General features: G+C 36.8%; 1 protein-coding gene across 7 annotated transcripts in view; it reads right to left on the bottom strand.

Moving 5' to 3' along the window:
- The window catches only part of TENM1 (teneurin transmembrane protein 1), a 912,278-nt gene that overhangs the window by 204,236 nt on the left and 690,982 nt on the right, over positions 1–17,060 (bottom strand). The gene's annotated exons all lie outside the window — the stretch shown is intronic.

The raw sequence follows: 17,060 nt of genomic DNA, 5'->3' as shown, positions 1-17,060 counted from the left end.
GTGATTAGTACCTCATCAGGGGAGGGCAGCGATGCAGTAGGATAATGGCAAGAAGATTTTGATTTGGTCTTGGTACAATTCAATCAGATTTGTTTTTCTTTGATTTCTTCACTTACACCTGTAATAAACATTTGTCTACCTGGGATATCCCAAATACCTTGACTTGCATTCTGCCTGAACTCCACTTCCCTTACAGCTGACTACTGTGCAAGTACTTCTCTGCTGTTTTGGCATTATCATTTTACAAATGGATCCTACCAGCCCATTCCCAGATGTACAGTCTTCAGATTCAATAAGCTTTATGTGTAAACAACAAACTGAATGGCCTTTATCCTTCTTTGCTGATAGAAAATTAATTTCTTAGTGTTAATTTTTGGGTTAACACAATTTTTTCAGTTGCCAAATGTATAGGGCAGCAGCTAGAACTATAGACAGTATCACACAAGTCAGAGATGGAAAGATCTATTAGGTAATTTTCTTTGACTACAAACTGATGAAGAACTACAATCAATGAATCACATGCCTGTCATGTCCTTTATCATAGATACTCAATTGTGTTGGCTTGTTTTAAACAGCTGCAGCCACAAAACCTCCACCACCTCATTTATTGCTTCATACTACTCTAAACAGACATGTTTGAAAAATGTAACAGTCAGTAAAAACAATATCTTCACAGAGCATGAGGCAAAGCAAGAGCTGATGTGCCTATCCGATCTCATCACTTTCACCATCAGAACCAGTTTCACATAGCGACCCCCACGTTAGCCCTAATGATGCAAGGTTTATCTTATGCATGTTTTGAAAAACATTCAGTCCCTAAGGGCTCCAAGTGTTCTGCTTGGCAAATTATCCCCATGCTGAATGACTAAATCACTCTAAAGCTATATTTTATTTCTCATTTAAATATCTCAGCCTGCAGATTACAGTTACCAAGACCACATTGCTGGTCCTTGCCTGCTAGCAAAGATACATTCTCCCATTTATTCCATACCATACTCTATGTGCGCCTGACACCATTTGCCTCTTAGTGACCTTCAATATTCTCCTCCCTCTCAGTCCATACCTGTTTCAGAGTTATCACTGCCCCTTCTTATGTGTCACTTGGCCATTCTCAACACGTTCAGTGCTGTTAAAGATGACTAACAAGTCCCGAAGACGTAATGATATTTTGCACTCCTTTGAGAAGCTCTTCACCTCAATACACACCTGGTGTTGAAATGCTCAGCACTGACTGCTCACAGGAGCCTTAGCAGCATCTGCTGTATTTCACAGACCCCAGACAAGACCAACATACACAGGCAGCCCAAGGTAGCACTTGACTTGTTGGCTCCCGTTGTTTCATTTACTGCCCCTTAAGGTCCCTTTCAGCATTACAGCTTTTGAAATGAGATCCTATTTGATGTTTTATTTTTGGTTACTCTCCCCATCACTGAATCCCATTCAATTTCCTGTCTGTCCTTCTGGATCTTCGAAGTCTTCTGCATCTACTTCTGTGTCAGCAATGATGTTTATAATATCTTCAGTTTAAATATCAGGTAAAACACACGTTTCTGACATCTTGCACTATAATTTTTCATAGAGATCTACATCCCTAATATAGATACTGTGGCATGCCCAACATGTATTTTTTTTCCCAATTCCAATATTAAAGAAGCAGCCAACTAAAATAATAGTATTGTAAGAAATATCTGAATTATCTATGCCATGATTAAAAAAAAATAATTTCAAAAGTCAAAGTATTATATTTAAATATTTGCAGTAATTAATATTTCTAAACACAGACAACGGCAATAAAAAGAACAAACATCACTTTTAAAGCTCTGCTCCACTTCTCCATTTTAACTGCTATAGCTTCTAGGCTGCAAAAGACTACATGGGAAACAAAGATATAAAAAAAAATAAATAAAAACTTTAAAAAAATCAATTATCCTTTACATAATAGAAGTTTTCTTATACAGAAACTAAACTTTTGTGCAAATTCTGACTTGCTACAATCTTAGTAACAGATAAGGAAAGGATAATAATGAAGTTCACAGTTAATAACCATGTCCTGTATCTAGGAGCTTTATGCATATTATATGAGGCCCAGAATGAACCTGTGCAAGATAACAGAGATAAAATAATCAATATATGTATACTGCTTGGGTTCTTCAGAGGACTGTCTCATATTTTAACTATGTCTGTGTAACATGAAGCCAAATAAGCCTTGATTTTGATTAGAATCTATTAGCATTCTTGTAATACAAGGAATAAACATCGGTGCCTGGAAGCAGTGTTTAGGAGATTAGTGAACTGCCAAATGATAAGGTCATCACTGCTAACTAAAACCCTTTCTCATGACCTGTCTCTATGACAGTATCCTATTATAATTAGTATTTTGTACTTTTCGTATTTTTTCCTACTATTCCATTAACTGATAAACTTCATTGTGTATACTGAACACAGGTAAACATTTCCAGGTAATACTGTACAAGCTAAAAACAAGAGGAAATCCTGTGTTATGAGGACAAATACAGTATTTCCAAATGCTTTAAATTCCATCCAGCAGAATGGAAGTAAATATAGCTCTCTCATCACTATAATTTGTCATGTTTCAGCCTCCAAAATGACAGCTCAGTGAGACTGGGCATTCTACTACTACTCTATTTTTTTTTAGGATGACTATAAATTTCAGTCACACCAGCTTATCATGAAACTGAGGTGACCCAGAAACACGTCACTAACCGATCTCCCATGTTCCCCTAAATCTGCAGAAACAAGCAACATTCAAGAGGAAAGTCCAGGAATTAATTCAAAGACGTGAAGTTAAGAAATGTCATTGCATTTGATAGGCACTAAAAAAACAATCAGGTTAAATTAGTAGAAGGTTGTTCCTTGTTATCCTTAAGGAAATAAAATGACTGATCAGGAAAAAAAATGCACAGAAGTATTTGTCATCTGTTTTCAGGTCACTATCTCCACTTAAAGCAAAGCTAAAGAAAGTATTTGTAGAAGTGATCAGCTGAATAGTGAGTCTGTGAGAAAGACTTACTTGTAGCAGAGAATTTCTAGGTAAATTTATCTTCTTACTGTTTTAGTCACTCATTTGGAAGCATTTAAAGAAGGGTCTAAATTTGATTACCAACACACCACACAGGCTGCTTGACCTCACTCAGCTAGAGAACTCCTCCAAATATAACTATTCTTCATATGAACTGGAACAAATGTTCAATCAACCAGTCAGCTGCAATTTGGGATATTTGCTTTTCTTGTATCTCCACAAGGATCAATATATGCAGATACGGGAAGAAGGGAAGTATCTGAACAAGTCTGATTTTTGAAACACCCACTTTTCCAATTAATTGAAATTTTGATGTAACAGTTGTGCAAGTCAAGAAACAAACAAACAAACAAATCTATCAACTGAGATGCATAAGCTTTTCATCTGCTTACCTTTTCCTTCAAGTAGCAATTGATTTCAGTGCAACCACTCATGTTTGTCAGGTGTATAAATGTTTCCAGGACTCCAACTTTTTAAGCTGATACAAATGGTGGATGTACTGAACTAGAATACCTGTATTTGCCACTTACCAAAACCAGCAACACGACCAGTCCCAAAACTCTCTTCCTAGAAGGCCATGCAGGAAAAGTTTGACAAAACCTTCAGGAGATCTCTCTCTGCAGGTCCTCTAGTTCTCCAGGGATGATTGCTTCAGAAAATTGATACATACTTTTTAAAAACTAATTTAACGCCTCATGTTCCCACTTCTTGACTTGCATCAGCTTTTTTTTTTTTTTTTTTTTTTTTTTTCAGCTTTACTAGCACACTGGTACTTATGTTAGGATTCAAGCTTGAGAATATTATTAATCATAGACTTCACCAAAACCATCACAGCAATGTGTTGTCCTTACAGGACATAAAACTTTTAAGAAAGGCAAGGAACATGAGAAGGAGTGAAGCAGAAGGATGAGAAGCTGCTGCCATGTATTTTTGGCAGCTCTGCTCTACATCTGAACTAACCAACTACTCTTCAAAGAGCATTCAACTACTACTTTTTTCCTATGGGCATAGAAAACTGCAAATTACATCATTATATAGCGAAAGGACAGCAATGACAGGGATAACAATACAAGAGATTGTAGATTTTGGTGATGTGGATTTCTACAGGGAACTGCTGTCAAAGACTATCATCAAAACATGATCTGAGCTGGCAAAGCTAGCAGCCAAACATCTCCGCTTCATGAACTGGCCTTGCTGGCTTCCGGCTGCAGGTTCTCCATGTTTTCACATTCTGACTCCTAACACACATTTCCCCAGTGGGAACCTACAACCTGAGCCTGGCCAGATGTCTAGATCCTGGATCAATTTACCTGAGTTCACAGTCAGGAATTATGTTTTGTTTCATGACTGCACAGACCTACAGCATTGGAAAAAAAATGATCTGAAGCCATTTGAGTAGTAGCAAAGTAGCAAAGTAGCAATTAACTGCCATTTTTCTAGAGGCTTCTTACCACAGATGTGATCATGATTCAGTACCTCAACAATTCCTACCAAGCCTGACAGAGAAACCTAACTCAAACCACAAGTTTCTGCAATGTGAAGGGGTATAGTTTTTTTCTTCTTTCTTTCTACCAAACAGAAGATAATCAGTCTTTCTAATCTATTATAGAAGCTAGGAATGAAAAAATAATTCAACAAAGACTTACATAAAAACAAAATAAAACCAACACAAACAAAAAAGCAGTTGATTTGGACTATTTACTTATTGCGGCTCTTTATTTAAATTTTATTTAAATTTAATATTGCTTAAATTCTAATGTAATTGCATATACATGTTTTATTGTATTTATAGATGTTATTTTTTTTAAGCATTCAGCATAAAACAGTCTTCCTACTTCTTTTTCCAGATCTTTCTGATTTAGCTTTTTTGATGGTATTAGCCACCAACCAATTTATAAGTTAGCTACAAGAGAGCTCAAAAAATTCAGCTAGAGTTGACTGGTAAAGTACCAAAAATGCATTTTGATTCTGTATTATAAGGAAATTGGATATCACAAGAGTAAAATGGTGATGCCAGCCAGTAAGATATTTTGAGACAAAATGCAGAAGACTGTCTGCAGAGGAAAGATGTAAACAAAAATAAGTGACTGAAATAATGTGGATCACTTCAGACATGGATGAGAGGTACTAGGGATCAGAAATGAATTATTATGCTCTAAAATGATCCAATAAAAATCGAACTGCAGTGTAGTAATCAGAAAATGTATTGGAAAAAAGATAGGTTATAAAAAGAAGGAGCTTTCAAGTACTGAAGGTTATTAGCTACTATAGCAAAATCTGTATCCAGGCGATTATAGTCCTAGCAAAATATGCACGCAACCAAACACAGCTGAATTTGCTGCTCAGGAGGAAGTGAACTATAAAAAATCATAAAGCTAGAATGGAGACATAATCACAGGCTAGAAGAAAAATGATCAATGCAATCATCAATAGGACTGTCGGGATAACCATTGAGCTGACTGAACATGCAGCCACACAGGCTTGAGGAAGAAGGACACAATTATATTTTTCCCCACAGGCAAAGACAAAAAGATAGTTGTAGCCATTCTACCTTGGCCATGGTATGTGTACAACAGGAAGTGTAACACTATTTTGGAAAATATAAAGATAAACCACAACAAAATATTTCAAACCCATTTACAAATGTGATTTCATTCCAGCTTCAAAACAAGTGGCATGCTTACTAAATCGTTGTAAACAAGCCCAAAGCAACATTCAGTGATGCTCATGATGACTGGATTCAAAAGCCAAAAGAAAATTAACAATTCATCAATAATATTAATCTGTTTCAAAATATATCCCTAAAATGAAACTACATCGGCTGCATGAAACTAGAATCATACTCTGCAGTATTATTGGACAACCAACACTAAAAGTGTATGGTATTTTCAGTGAAAGAAAAACAGAGAAAAAGCCCGGTGGCTGGAGTCACAGAAATTCACAATCATTGATATTCATGTGTTCAAATCTGTATAATGTACTTATCATTTGGGGATAGGAGGACATTTAATAGATACAAACATTTCTCTCTTTTAACTTGGCTTTTGCTAAAATAGTGATATTTTCTCTTATTTTAGATCTAGTACATCACGCTCTCTTGATTACTTTTCTAATGATGCCAAAGGAGATATAACCGTAGGGCATATAATACTGAAGACGAACCACACTAAACACTATATACAGCTTAGGAACAGCCTGAACTTTTGTCCCTTGGGTTTCTTACATTCTTTTGGTAGCTTTTATAAAGGTTTCCAGTGGATAAAGCTGAGCAACTCTGACCTGATGTCCTAATGACCTAAGCCATTCTCGCTTGCAGACATCTCCTCCAGCATACAGGTCTTTTAGCAGACTTGGTATTGCAGTTGTGGTGTAAATGCCTGAAGTAACTAGGAAAATAAAACTAACATTCACACTTTTAAGGAAAAGGTACAGCATTGAAGAGGCTTTCAGGGTAGGGCATAACTGCATTACCTGAGCGTTCCCTAGGCTCCCAACCTTAGATGCTATCGCGCTGGGGAAACTTGGTGTGCTAGCTCTAAGGAACACCATGGAGCGTGGAGTGGAGACACCACGGCTAGGCTCTGTAATCAGGTGGCGCCTCGATTGTTCTTGTGCACAAAGCTGCACTTTTTGCCACCCTAAGCCAAAGACCTGTCATGTTTTGACAAATGCTGTACCCTAGTGTTCTTTTTACTCATTATAATATCATTATAATACCAAAACACACCTCCATCCCAAAAGCTACCCGCCTCCAAGGTGTGACCACCCCTCACCGAGCATGTGCTCTGAATTTCTCAGAGCCTATTACTTTAAACGGAGATGGGTGAACTTTTCACCAATCATAACTAAGATATGCTTGACTAGAGCCACTCAAGCTCCACCTAAAAGATAGAAAATAATATAAATTGGCCCAAGAGAGAGGGGATGTTAGGGGAGATACCATCGTCAGGGGAGATACCATCCCGAGGACATACAACATCCTTAGGACCTCCTGACTCCTGGGATCAGTCGACGGGCTGAGCCTCTCTTCCCCCCCCATTGGGACGCCTTTGGGTGAGATCTGAATATTTGCTTATAAATCTCTATAGAGTCTTTGATCCTTTTAACGCATTTATTTCTAGGCTGCGCACCTGTGACACCTGTAACACCTGTAACACCTGTAACATCTATAACACCTACAACACCTGTATAACATCTGTAACACCTATAACACCTGTGTATTTCATGCATACTAGCTTGCTTTTGCAGATAGTCACTATCACCAGCAATCCAAAAGAACCTGATTATCTGTTGCTGTAATAAACCATACTTGATTGCATTGTGATAGCTCTCATTAATGCGACTAGGGTGAGGGTGGTTATCCGTGATAGTTCAGTGTTCTGAATCTAACCAGACCCCCAGACGGTTAATGCATTGTTGGTGAATGTCTGAACGGACCCCCAGGTGGTTAATACGTTTTTGGTGAATGTCTGAGTGGACCCCCAGGCAGTTATTACGTTTTTGGTGAATGTCCGAACGGACCCCCAGTTTTGGTGAATGTCCGACTGGTTCAGTACTCTGAATCTAAACGGGCCCGTGACGGTTAATCAGCTACACCCCTTTAACGCGACACCAGTACATGAGAACCTCAGGATCACTCACTTCCCCCCAGCTCCTTTTCTGGAAACCACCCAAGGTGAAGGAACACAGCTACTTTAAAACGTTTGGCTTCTGCTGCCAAAGGGCTGCTCTCACTACATCTCCTGTTTAATAGTTATTCAACAATCAGATGCAGACGTGCTGCTCAATTCGTTGTCAGCACTGGGAAGCCTTGTGTAAAATCTCCATTGCAAATCATTTGGAGTAGAAACTTAAGATAAAGAAACAACACTGGCAATATAATTAGTCATCAGAATATGTGAATGTAATTAAAATATTACTCAAAAACATCTGTTAGGGAGAGGAAGCAGCCTGCAGGAGTTATTTAGTGCTCCTAGACCTATGTTCTAGAAGAGCTAATTATTCACTTTCTCTTATGCTCATATTACAAAATAAAAAATGGGGGAATAGAGTTAGGTACACTTGAAGAAAACAAAATTAATATCTACCATACTACATTTCATTTCATATGAGCTGCATACAAAAGCAAGCTGAAACAAGCAGTATTCATATCTGCATTATTCTGTATAAACTAACTGTATTTTCACATACAACTTCCCATTCTTATCTTATTCTCTACTGCAGAAAGGCAAAATAGTCTAATACGTTTGTTTTATCTTTCATTTTTAGAAGACTGTAGAGGTTACAACCACAGAAAGCATCCACTTTTTCCATTTTCTATGTTTCTTCTAGATGGTCTGACCAAAGCTATTTGCTGCTATTAATAATTCCCATTTGTAAGATGAGATATGCTAATATTTTTGATTTTGAATAATACAGATTTATGCTGATCTGCATCATACTTACCAACAGGAGATGAAATACTAGCAAATCTGAAAATTGAAGATAAGAGTTTCCCATGTAATTTAATACACAATGACTTAAATGAGAAAAAAGATAATAATAAAAAAAAGTTGAATAGGAAGAACAAGCAATCTTTGTCATCTATGGTAGGACAAAATAATAAATTCTTAGAAGTTCTCCTATTATCAAGAAAAAAATTTCTATTTAGATTAAACCTTGCTAAACTCTAAAAGGATAATTTGTCAGTATTCCACTTTTCTACCAATGCTGTACTCATTTGCTAGATCCCTTTCTTTTATCTGATGGTATTACAATGTGAAATTGCTGAAAAGAATCTTGCTGGGGGAAATAGAAGCTCTAGATATCTCCGTATCCTGTTGGTTGAGGGTGTAAAGACACACATAGAAGTAGATTCATCTTGTATATCTAGTAGCCTTAACTATAATCTCCTCTGATCAGAGTTCCCAAGTTTTCTTGTTAGCCTTGTTTTGAACTAATGCAACTTGCAGCTTTCAGCACAACATCCTAAACCTTGATGAAAACCAGGTTCCAACCGTAAGGAACACTTGCATGTTAAGACATATAAGCAAGAATTACTTGTATTTCCAAATACGTACACAAAAGTGAAAGTGCCAGCATTAAACTGTAATAAATATTTTACTACAAATGAAATACAGATAAAATGACTGCAGGTTGTTTCTGCAAAGCAGCCTTCTGATCTTCAAATACATTTTAAACTTTAACCAAAAAAGATGAGAAATAAAACATTATAAATTTATTAATAAAACAACATGAATAAACCATTGGGACAGACGTGTCTATTGTGTAGAATGGAACTGTTCCCAGCCCAGAGCTGTCCTCATGTACAATTCATTAGATGTTCCAAACCAGAAGTATTTGGTATTTGTTCTCACTCAGGGTGCCTAAAGGAGGGGTCAAATCCTCACACTTCTGCACTGCAGCTCTCCGACAGCAGGCAGAGGCAGGATGCCTCTCCCACCTTCCAGCTTCCCTTGGTGGCAGCCTAGATAACTGGGTTCCCAAAGAGCAACATCATTCTGCATTGTATTATATTCGTGGAAGTACTTCCCCTGCACTCTCATTTCCATCTGAGAAAGTCAAAAAGATTTAAAAGAAACAAGGAGCAATAAGTTGTATTGCTACAGGCTCCTTAAGCCACATTCACTGTCCCTTCTGTGTAACACAGGAGGAAAGCCAAGTTTTTTTTTTTTTTTTTTTTTTTTTTTTTAACTCTACAGCCAAGTTATTCATCTCTGAGATAAAAATTAAAAAATTAGACCTGACTGCTCTCCTCAAGCTTCCCTCCCTCCCTGGTTTGAGCTACCAATGAAAGAAAACAAAACTGCAGGGATAAAAAGATTACACGATATTGTGCAAATGCACAGCTACATTTTGCTATGCTGTGGGCAAAGGTCATCTGGATTACAGAATATCAAAAATACACCTGCAACGTTCTATATATAGTTTCATTATCTTTAATGTAAAATCATTATCTTTAATGCAAAATACTAAATACTGTTTGATATTTGTCTTTAAATTAGTTCATTTTGCTTACAAGACAAATACAATAAAGGGAATGTTTTAACAACTCTGTGTCCTGACTTTAAAATACCATATGCGTAAAGATTAAAACAATAGATAGGCAGATGTAATACCCATGTCAGTCAGCGAAAGCAATAAAGACAGTCATTTTAAAAGGCAGAATTTTCCCCACAACACTGACAAACAACAACTCATCATTAGCTAAGTCTCAATACACAAGCAATTTCATAACGGGCTTAAATACCAGGGGCACAAACTCAAGAATTCCATGACAGTGCTTACAGAAGCACCTCACATTATACAAAACAATTCAGATGACTTACACACTTCCTCTGAGACAGGAACATTTCCAGAGGAGCCACTCTGAGGTCAACAAAAGCATCTTACACTCTTAACAAGTCCAACAAAGGAGTTGCAATGTCGGAGTATATTGACTCCAAAACTGCAAAAAGCATTGCTGTGCTACTGCAGAGATTCATGCACTGCCTTTGACACTGAGTAGGCTTCTTTGAAACAATAGTAGAAGCAAGCAGTATAAATACTATTTAAACACTAAGAGAGAAAAAACACAACAGAAGCAAAAGAAATCTTTCATTAGGGGAGGATCATTGGCCTGTTTCTGTCAAACATCCAAAAGCATCATATATCAAATACCTCACAAGCTACAGCAAACTCTGAAAATGCAAGGAATTTCACAATGGGGCTTTGTATTTTGTGCAAGTTTTGTGGTTGCACAAATCCATTAGGTGTCTAAAATGATCCAACAGTCATCTACAGCCATGATTTTACAGGCAATCCTTGCCACAATAGAAAGGCAAAGTAAAGCACACTAGGAGTGGAGAGGAAAATATTAAATGACACACACACAATGGGATTAAGACTGATGTTTACCTTTATATTTTCAAGGCTACATGCACGTATTTGACCTGACTCTTCTACCTGCAAATTAGTAACTCCATTTCCTAATTGCACCATTGTAAATAGAGAGTGACAGGACAGTAGCTATTAGAAATACTTCAGACAGCCTTTGTTATTACAAGCAAAATTCCTGCACAGAGAATCACATGCTCTTCTCAGAACAGGCATTGTTATTATAATGTAGCTCTTGGTAGTAATTTCCCGGAGAAATGAGAAGGTGAGCGATCAGCCTAATGACTGGCTTGTTTACAAAATACCAGTAAATAATGGCAACATTAATCCCTATGCTCTCCATTTCTTGCATTAAAGTACAGGACTTTTATGAAGAGCTAAATTCAGGTTTAATTTAAACAGGTGTGAATTCACAGTAGGTCTATTGACACACACTATAAATTAAATCAGAACCTTGTCCTTAGTTAAATCCTCCCCATGTCTGAGTAACTACAGTTATCACAGAGCTGCTCTTCTCACACTGCAGCAGCAATTCCAGTATTTCTTTTACTAATTGAGCATCCTTATCCCTTTAACAGACACAAGTATGATACTGAGCATGAAGTGCAAAGAGCTGAGGTGACTTGCCCAAAAGTCAGGCGTCTACCCAGCCATCAAAGGGAAAGACCCACAAAGATTTAGGCAGAGACAAAAGCTCTATTAAATGGGCCACTGCTCCCAAGGTATAAAACAACTTGGGTGACTTACACAATATTAATCTTACATGTTTCTATGTCATTAAACTCAGCTTTGATCTGTAGCCTTGCATGGATTTGTAAAGGAAAGTGCGTGTTAATCCAGCTAGAATAGAGGAAATGAATTCTGATCTCATCAGAATTGATCTGTATTGACACCAGTGAAGCTGTGCACGATTTAAGGTGGCATATTTCAAATCAAAACTTAGTCCCAGGACTGAGAATTAGGGACCATCTTACACTTACTGATTCACTGGGTAAACATGGGCAAATACCTCATCGTCAGAGTTCCTCATTTCCCTTCCACTTATACATGGCTAATCTTATTTTGTCTTTGCAGTTTAAAATTATTTAAACAGTTTAAAATTATTGATATTATTAAAGTTTATCACACCAACTAGAATCTGATCCTGGACACTGACGCTGAGAAAGAGCCTTCCCCATAATTTCTGTGGGAAAAAGGAAACATTTTTTTTTCTTGCTTTGTTTTTAAAAAGACAAGTTTGTTATTAAAAAAATAATAATCCCCTGGCCTCAAGTACTCTAAAGCTATATCCCATGATCAATCTAGTCATATTTCAGCATGTAGTGACACCTTAATTTCTAGCCTGTAAATCTGAAAGACGCTATTGTCAAGTATAGAGAAAGTCAAGGTGTCATAAAATAATGCAGCCACAGGAACTGAACACTCGAAGTCAGAGGGTGCATTTCATGCTACATGAGAAACCAGCACTCTGCTGCTGGTTCTCTCTATTTGAGAGAGAAAGTCTATCTACTTGCATAAACACATTAAGTCTGTTTCAGGAGTAAGCAAAACCAACCACGTTATAGCAATCTGACAACCTGACATATGTTAAAAATTGTGGTGTTGGAGAAATGGCTTGAGTTTCTTACTAGAGTTCAACTGACATGTGGTAAAAAACAAAACCAAAAAAAACACCCTGCTTTACATCTGCACAGACATCCTGTAAAGCAAAACCCAAGAACTGCATAATCAATTCAGTGGGGAAGAGGATAGAAAATGGACTTGAGTCTTCTTGTCAGCTCACAAGGATGCAGTTCCATGTCATACCATGTAGTTTCAGCTGTATGTTCCAAGACCAGCCTTTTTGTAGATCAGGGTTGTGTCCTCACCTGGACCATACCTTGTACACCAAAAAAAGGAAATAAAAAAAAGAAAAAAAAGAAATGTGCCAGCTCAGTATTCTGGCAGACTAAACCACTGAACTGAATGTTCCGATATTCTGCAATGACAGATACCTTTGTTTCATTGAATTGAGGGTAAATGTACTCTTCTTCAATGGAAGAAAATAACTGTTTTTAATATTGTTATTTTGAAGCATTTCTGTCCAAAATTTACATTCACGTACCATAGAGTAGCACTTTTCTGGTTAAAATATAAATATTTATACTATACCAGAGATAAGCAATGATCCCCATGAAATTGGTCGTTCATTACTTGCCATTAATATATATTTTGCTTAGCCTCAGGCAAAGCCTCAGGCAGTTTGTGCACTAATAGGCTATTATTAGTTGCCATTAACGTTGACAACACTAATTTAAATGGGAATGTTGGTTTTTCACACAATCTGTTCAATGCTTTCAGAACAACCAGAATATGTTTAAACAGTGATAATGACAAAAGTCAGTATGTCTATGAAGGAAAATAATCCTCAAATAAATTCTCTTATTTGAGTAGTCAGAAAACATAATAAAGCACACTGATTATGATCAAAGTACATGCAAGAGAAAAGTGACAACCTCTATTTGCTACTTGGAATAAGAAGGCACTATGAACTATATAGGCCAAAGACTAAAAACCAGAATTGTTTGACCCAGTACCTGAAATCTCCTAATGGCACTAGCTATTGGTATAGTATGCTTAAATTTTTCCACTAGATTTGGGTACAAGTTTAGCACATATAACATTTTTAAGTAACCTGGTCATTGTTCATCTTTCTACGTTAGAAATATATATTCTCAGAGTAATAGGCAGCACATGGAGGAGGCACATACCTTGATTACTGACACACGGGGCTTGAAAAAGATTTAAAATAAATGCATCAGGTCATTTTTATAGCTATAGGGATATGGTTTAGTGGGGACTGTTAGCGTTAGGTCAGAGGTTGGACTCGATCTTCCAACCTATAAGTTCTGTGACTCTGTGAAAGTTCCTAGTTACACCCACTCAAACCACTGGTCTCACAAAGACCAAGGATTTGAAGTAAGGGTTGTGCTTTGCCTGTTCACCTGTTCTTTAGAACACAATTGCTCTGCAGAACTACAAGTATGTCCATCCAGAATGGTGTAAGTACAGACTTACTGGAATTCTGCACCTCCGGAATAAAAAAATAAAAATAAAAATCTGTCTTTGATGACCTCAGGTAGATTAAAAAAAGAAAAAAGACAATCTCAAGGCAGTGCAGATCAGTTTTTGTCTTGTCTGGAATTTCTATTTATTCAATCTTCCAATTATGTCTGCACAGTAGTAACAGCACTATAGAACAGATCTATGCAAATAACCATTCAATTATCTTATTCTACTACTTTCAGCTCTCAAACCACACAAGAATTTTGGTTAGTCCATGCTACCTCCTTATATCCTGATCAGCTTAGTCCTTTTAAGAGTCCACCTTGTCCCTTTTAAGTGAGTATGATCTTCGTTCTCAACAGTACCGCAGGTACAGATATATCTTGTGTCGGGTAACATCTGCTAGAGCTTTGAATGAGTAAGAAAAGCTCAAGGAATATCTTAACAGAATAAAATTTGAGGAAGTATATTTGTGGATCAATGTAAAGCAAAAAAAATCCCAAGAACAGCTTTACCAGTCTACACATTTGGCTGCCCTAACGTCATCACAGAGAAGCTATTCTGCATTTGTACCAGACATGTGCTCACAGAGCAAAAAAAATAAAACAGCAAAAATCAACAGACCTTTTCAAAATATAGACAGTAGTAGCAATTAGTTTTCTCAAACAATGCAACAACTGTATCTTCCTCATTAATTTTACTTCCATTTCAAATTAACTGTCTTCACATGCCATTTGGATAACCTTTCTAAAGCCAGAATTTCTGAACATCTACTTTTACAGCAATGGCACAGTATCATGGAAACCAGCATTTTGTGAGTTTCCAGCAACTGCTCTAATGTGCTCAACCATTTTCACACCACAGAAGTTGCTGGTTGGCATAAAGAAAGTCTACTTTCGTGGCAGTAGCTGACAGGGATAAATGTAGCACTTGTGGCTTTCTGCTAAAGCACTTTGCGCAAATGACTGCATAAAAAGGGAAAGATTTGTCATTTATTACTTCATTTAAGTAGAGATTTAAGAATGTCTGTGCTCAAGGAATGCTTTGTTACTGAGTGCTAACCCAGACAGAAAACACTGCTCTCTGGATCAGAATTTTTGACTGTGAACTTACCTGTGAAGGTCTACACAATATAAATGAATATAGCTTGAAACACTGTCTTCAAATTTATCCACATTAACTTTTAAGACTATAAATATAATTACTCAACTCCATAAGAAGCACTGATGCCCACTCCGTTTTTATCCTGCCCCAAGACAACTAAGATTTCAAATAAGCTTGTGGTCACAGCTCTCTCTTCCAACTTAATTTTGCATTCACTTTTCTCTCCCAACTGCTTAGTTAAATATTATATTCAAATACCTAACCCACAGAATCATTTTAATTAAAAACTTGTTATAAAGCTTACAAAGAACCAAATAGTAAATCTACATGCAGAAACACTACTCTGTTCCATTCTAGGTCATGTAAGAAATGAGTTAAAAGTGATTAAATTCATTCTGTAAGAAAAGCATTTAGAAGAAACCACTCCATTCTTTGCTGATGAAACCTAATGCTTATGTCTCCATCTTAACAACCCTTAACCCACGGATCCTGCAATGCAGGATGAGGAAGGTAACAAAAGCATTTCCTTTACTACCTACAATAATTTTCATCTACAGCAAGATTGACATACTTAGTGCAACTTGTATGGCTAGCAAAACATCATGAATACCCAGCTGCACCATTGCATTCAATGAAATACATAACTTGTATTACATACATAACTTAGTTGTATGCTTAATCCTGATTCATTATGTCAAATTCCCATCCACTTGAAAAATAAATGGCCACGTGCATTTCTTAGTCTGAAGAGTAAAAGCATGCACATTCCTTTCTAAGATAACATTCCCTTTAACCATTTCCATAGTCCAACTGATTTTAGACAGGCCAGATTCAATTCCTTCAACTGTCATCTAAAAATTAAATGCCTTAGGAAAACACAAAATAAAACAAACAAACCCCCCTACACAACAAGACTTTACAGAGGATGACTCCTACACAGAATTTTGCAGAAGTAGGATGCTACAAGAAGGCAGGCATCTGCTGATCTTCATGCAAATTGGGGATGCCATCTGAAGATTAACTGGTCCTTGCAACATGATACAATGTGATAACACAGAAAACTTAATCCTCAAATGAGTATTTCATTGAAATTATATATATAATATAAATTATATATATTAAATATATTTCCAGGTTCATATTTAACAAATGTAAACCCCATATTTTAACTACAGAATGGACATTCTGCAGAAGGGACATTCAAGAGAAAACTCTTTGATGTTATTACTTTAGATTCACTATAATATATCACTGTCAACATTGAAGTGCTACCTGCCACTTTCACTGTTTCCCTGATCTCTTAACCAGTAAAAAACAAAGACACAAACCAAACCACACTTATCTAACTGCATTTAACTATTAACATTGTTAACTACTTAGTTAATTACATTAACTACACAGAACCATAGAATATCCTGAGTTGGAAGGGACCCACAAGGATCCTTATGTCCAGTTCCTTATCATCAAGTCCAACTCTGACATGTAGCTGTTAAACAGAAATTGAGAGATGAGCTAAGCTTGTCGATACCAAGATGATAAAATTGTTTACGTATTCTTACTATTACACTTAAGGAAACATTGAGAGCAGATTTTCATTGATTATGATGCATTGAGATAAATAATTTGACTCTTTTCCCCTTGTTACTCAATTTAATACACATTTTGCCCTTCTAAAATATAAGGCAAACAAATAAACAAAAAAATCCCAAAAGAGAATGAATACTTGAAACAAACAAAAAACAAAAAGTACTGCTGACCCAAGAATCCCCCCTCCATATCCAGAGGAACATAGAACAGAGATTTGACAGAGATATGCTCAGCCAGCCCTGTTGATTAAGTCATCTAAGGGCTTAGCCTAACACTGGAAACTTCAGGCTACAACCAGAAGCCAGCACATGCAGGATGGATTGCACACAAAACGTGTGACTTAAACATACTCACAAAGACTTAATTTAGAACCTAATGCATAGGCCACTAAAATAAAGTGATAATCTCC

This window comes from Anas platyrhynchos, chromosome 10 (assembly GCF_047663525.1).
Source record: "Anas platyrhynchos isolate ZD024472 breed Pekin duck chromosome 10, IASCAAS_PekinDuck_T2T, whole genome shotgun sequence".
Lineage (NCBI taxonomy): Eukaryota > Metazoa > Chordata > Aves > Anseriformes > Anatidae > Anas > Anas platyrhynchos.
This window is presented reverse-complemented; position numbering and strand designations above follow the sequence as displayed.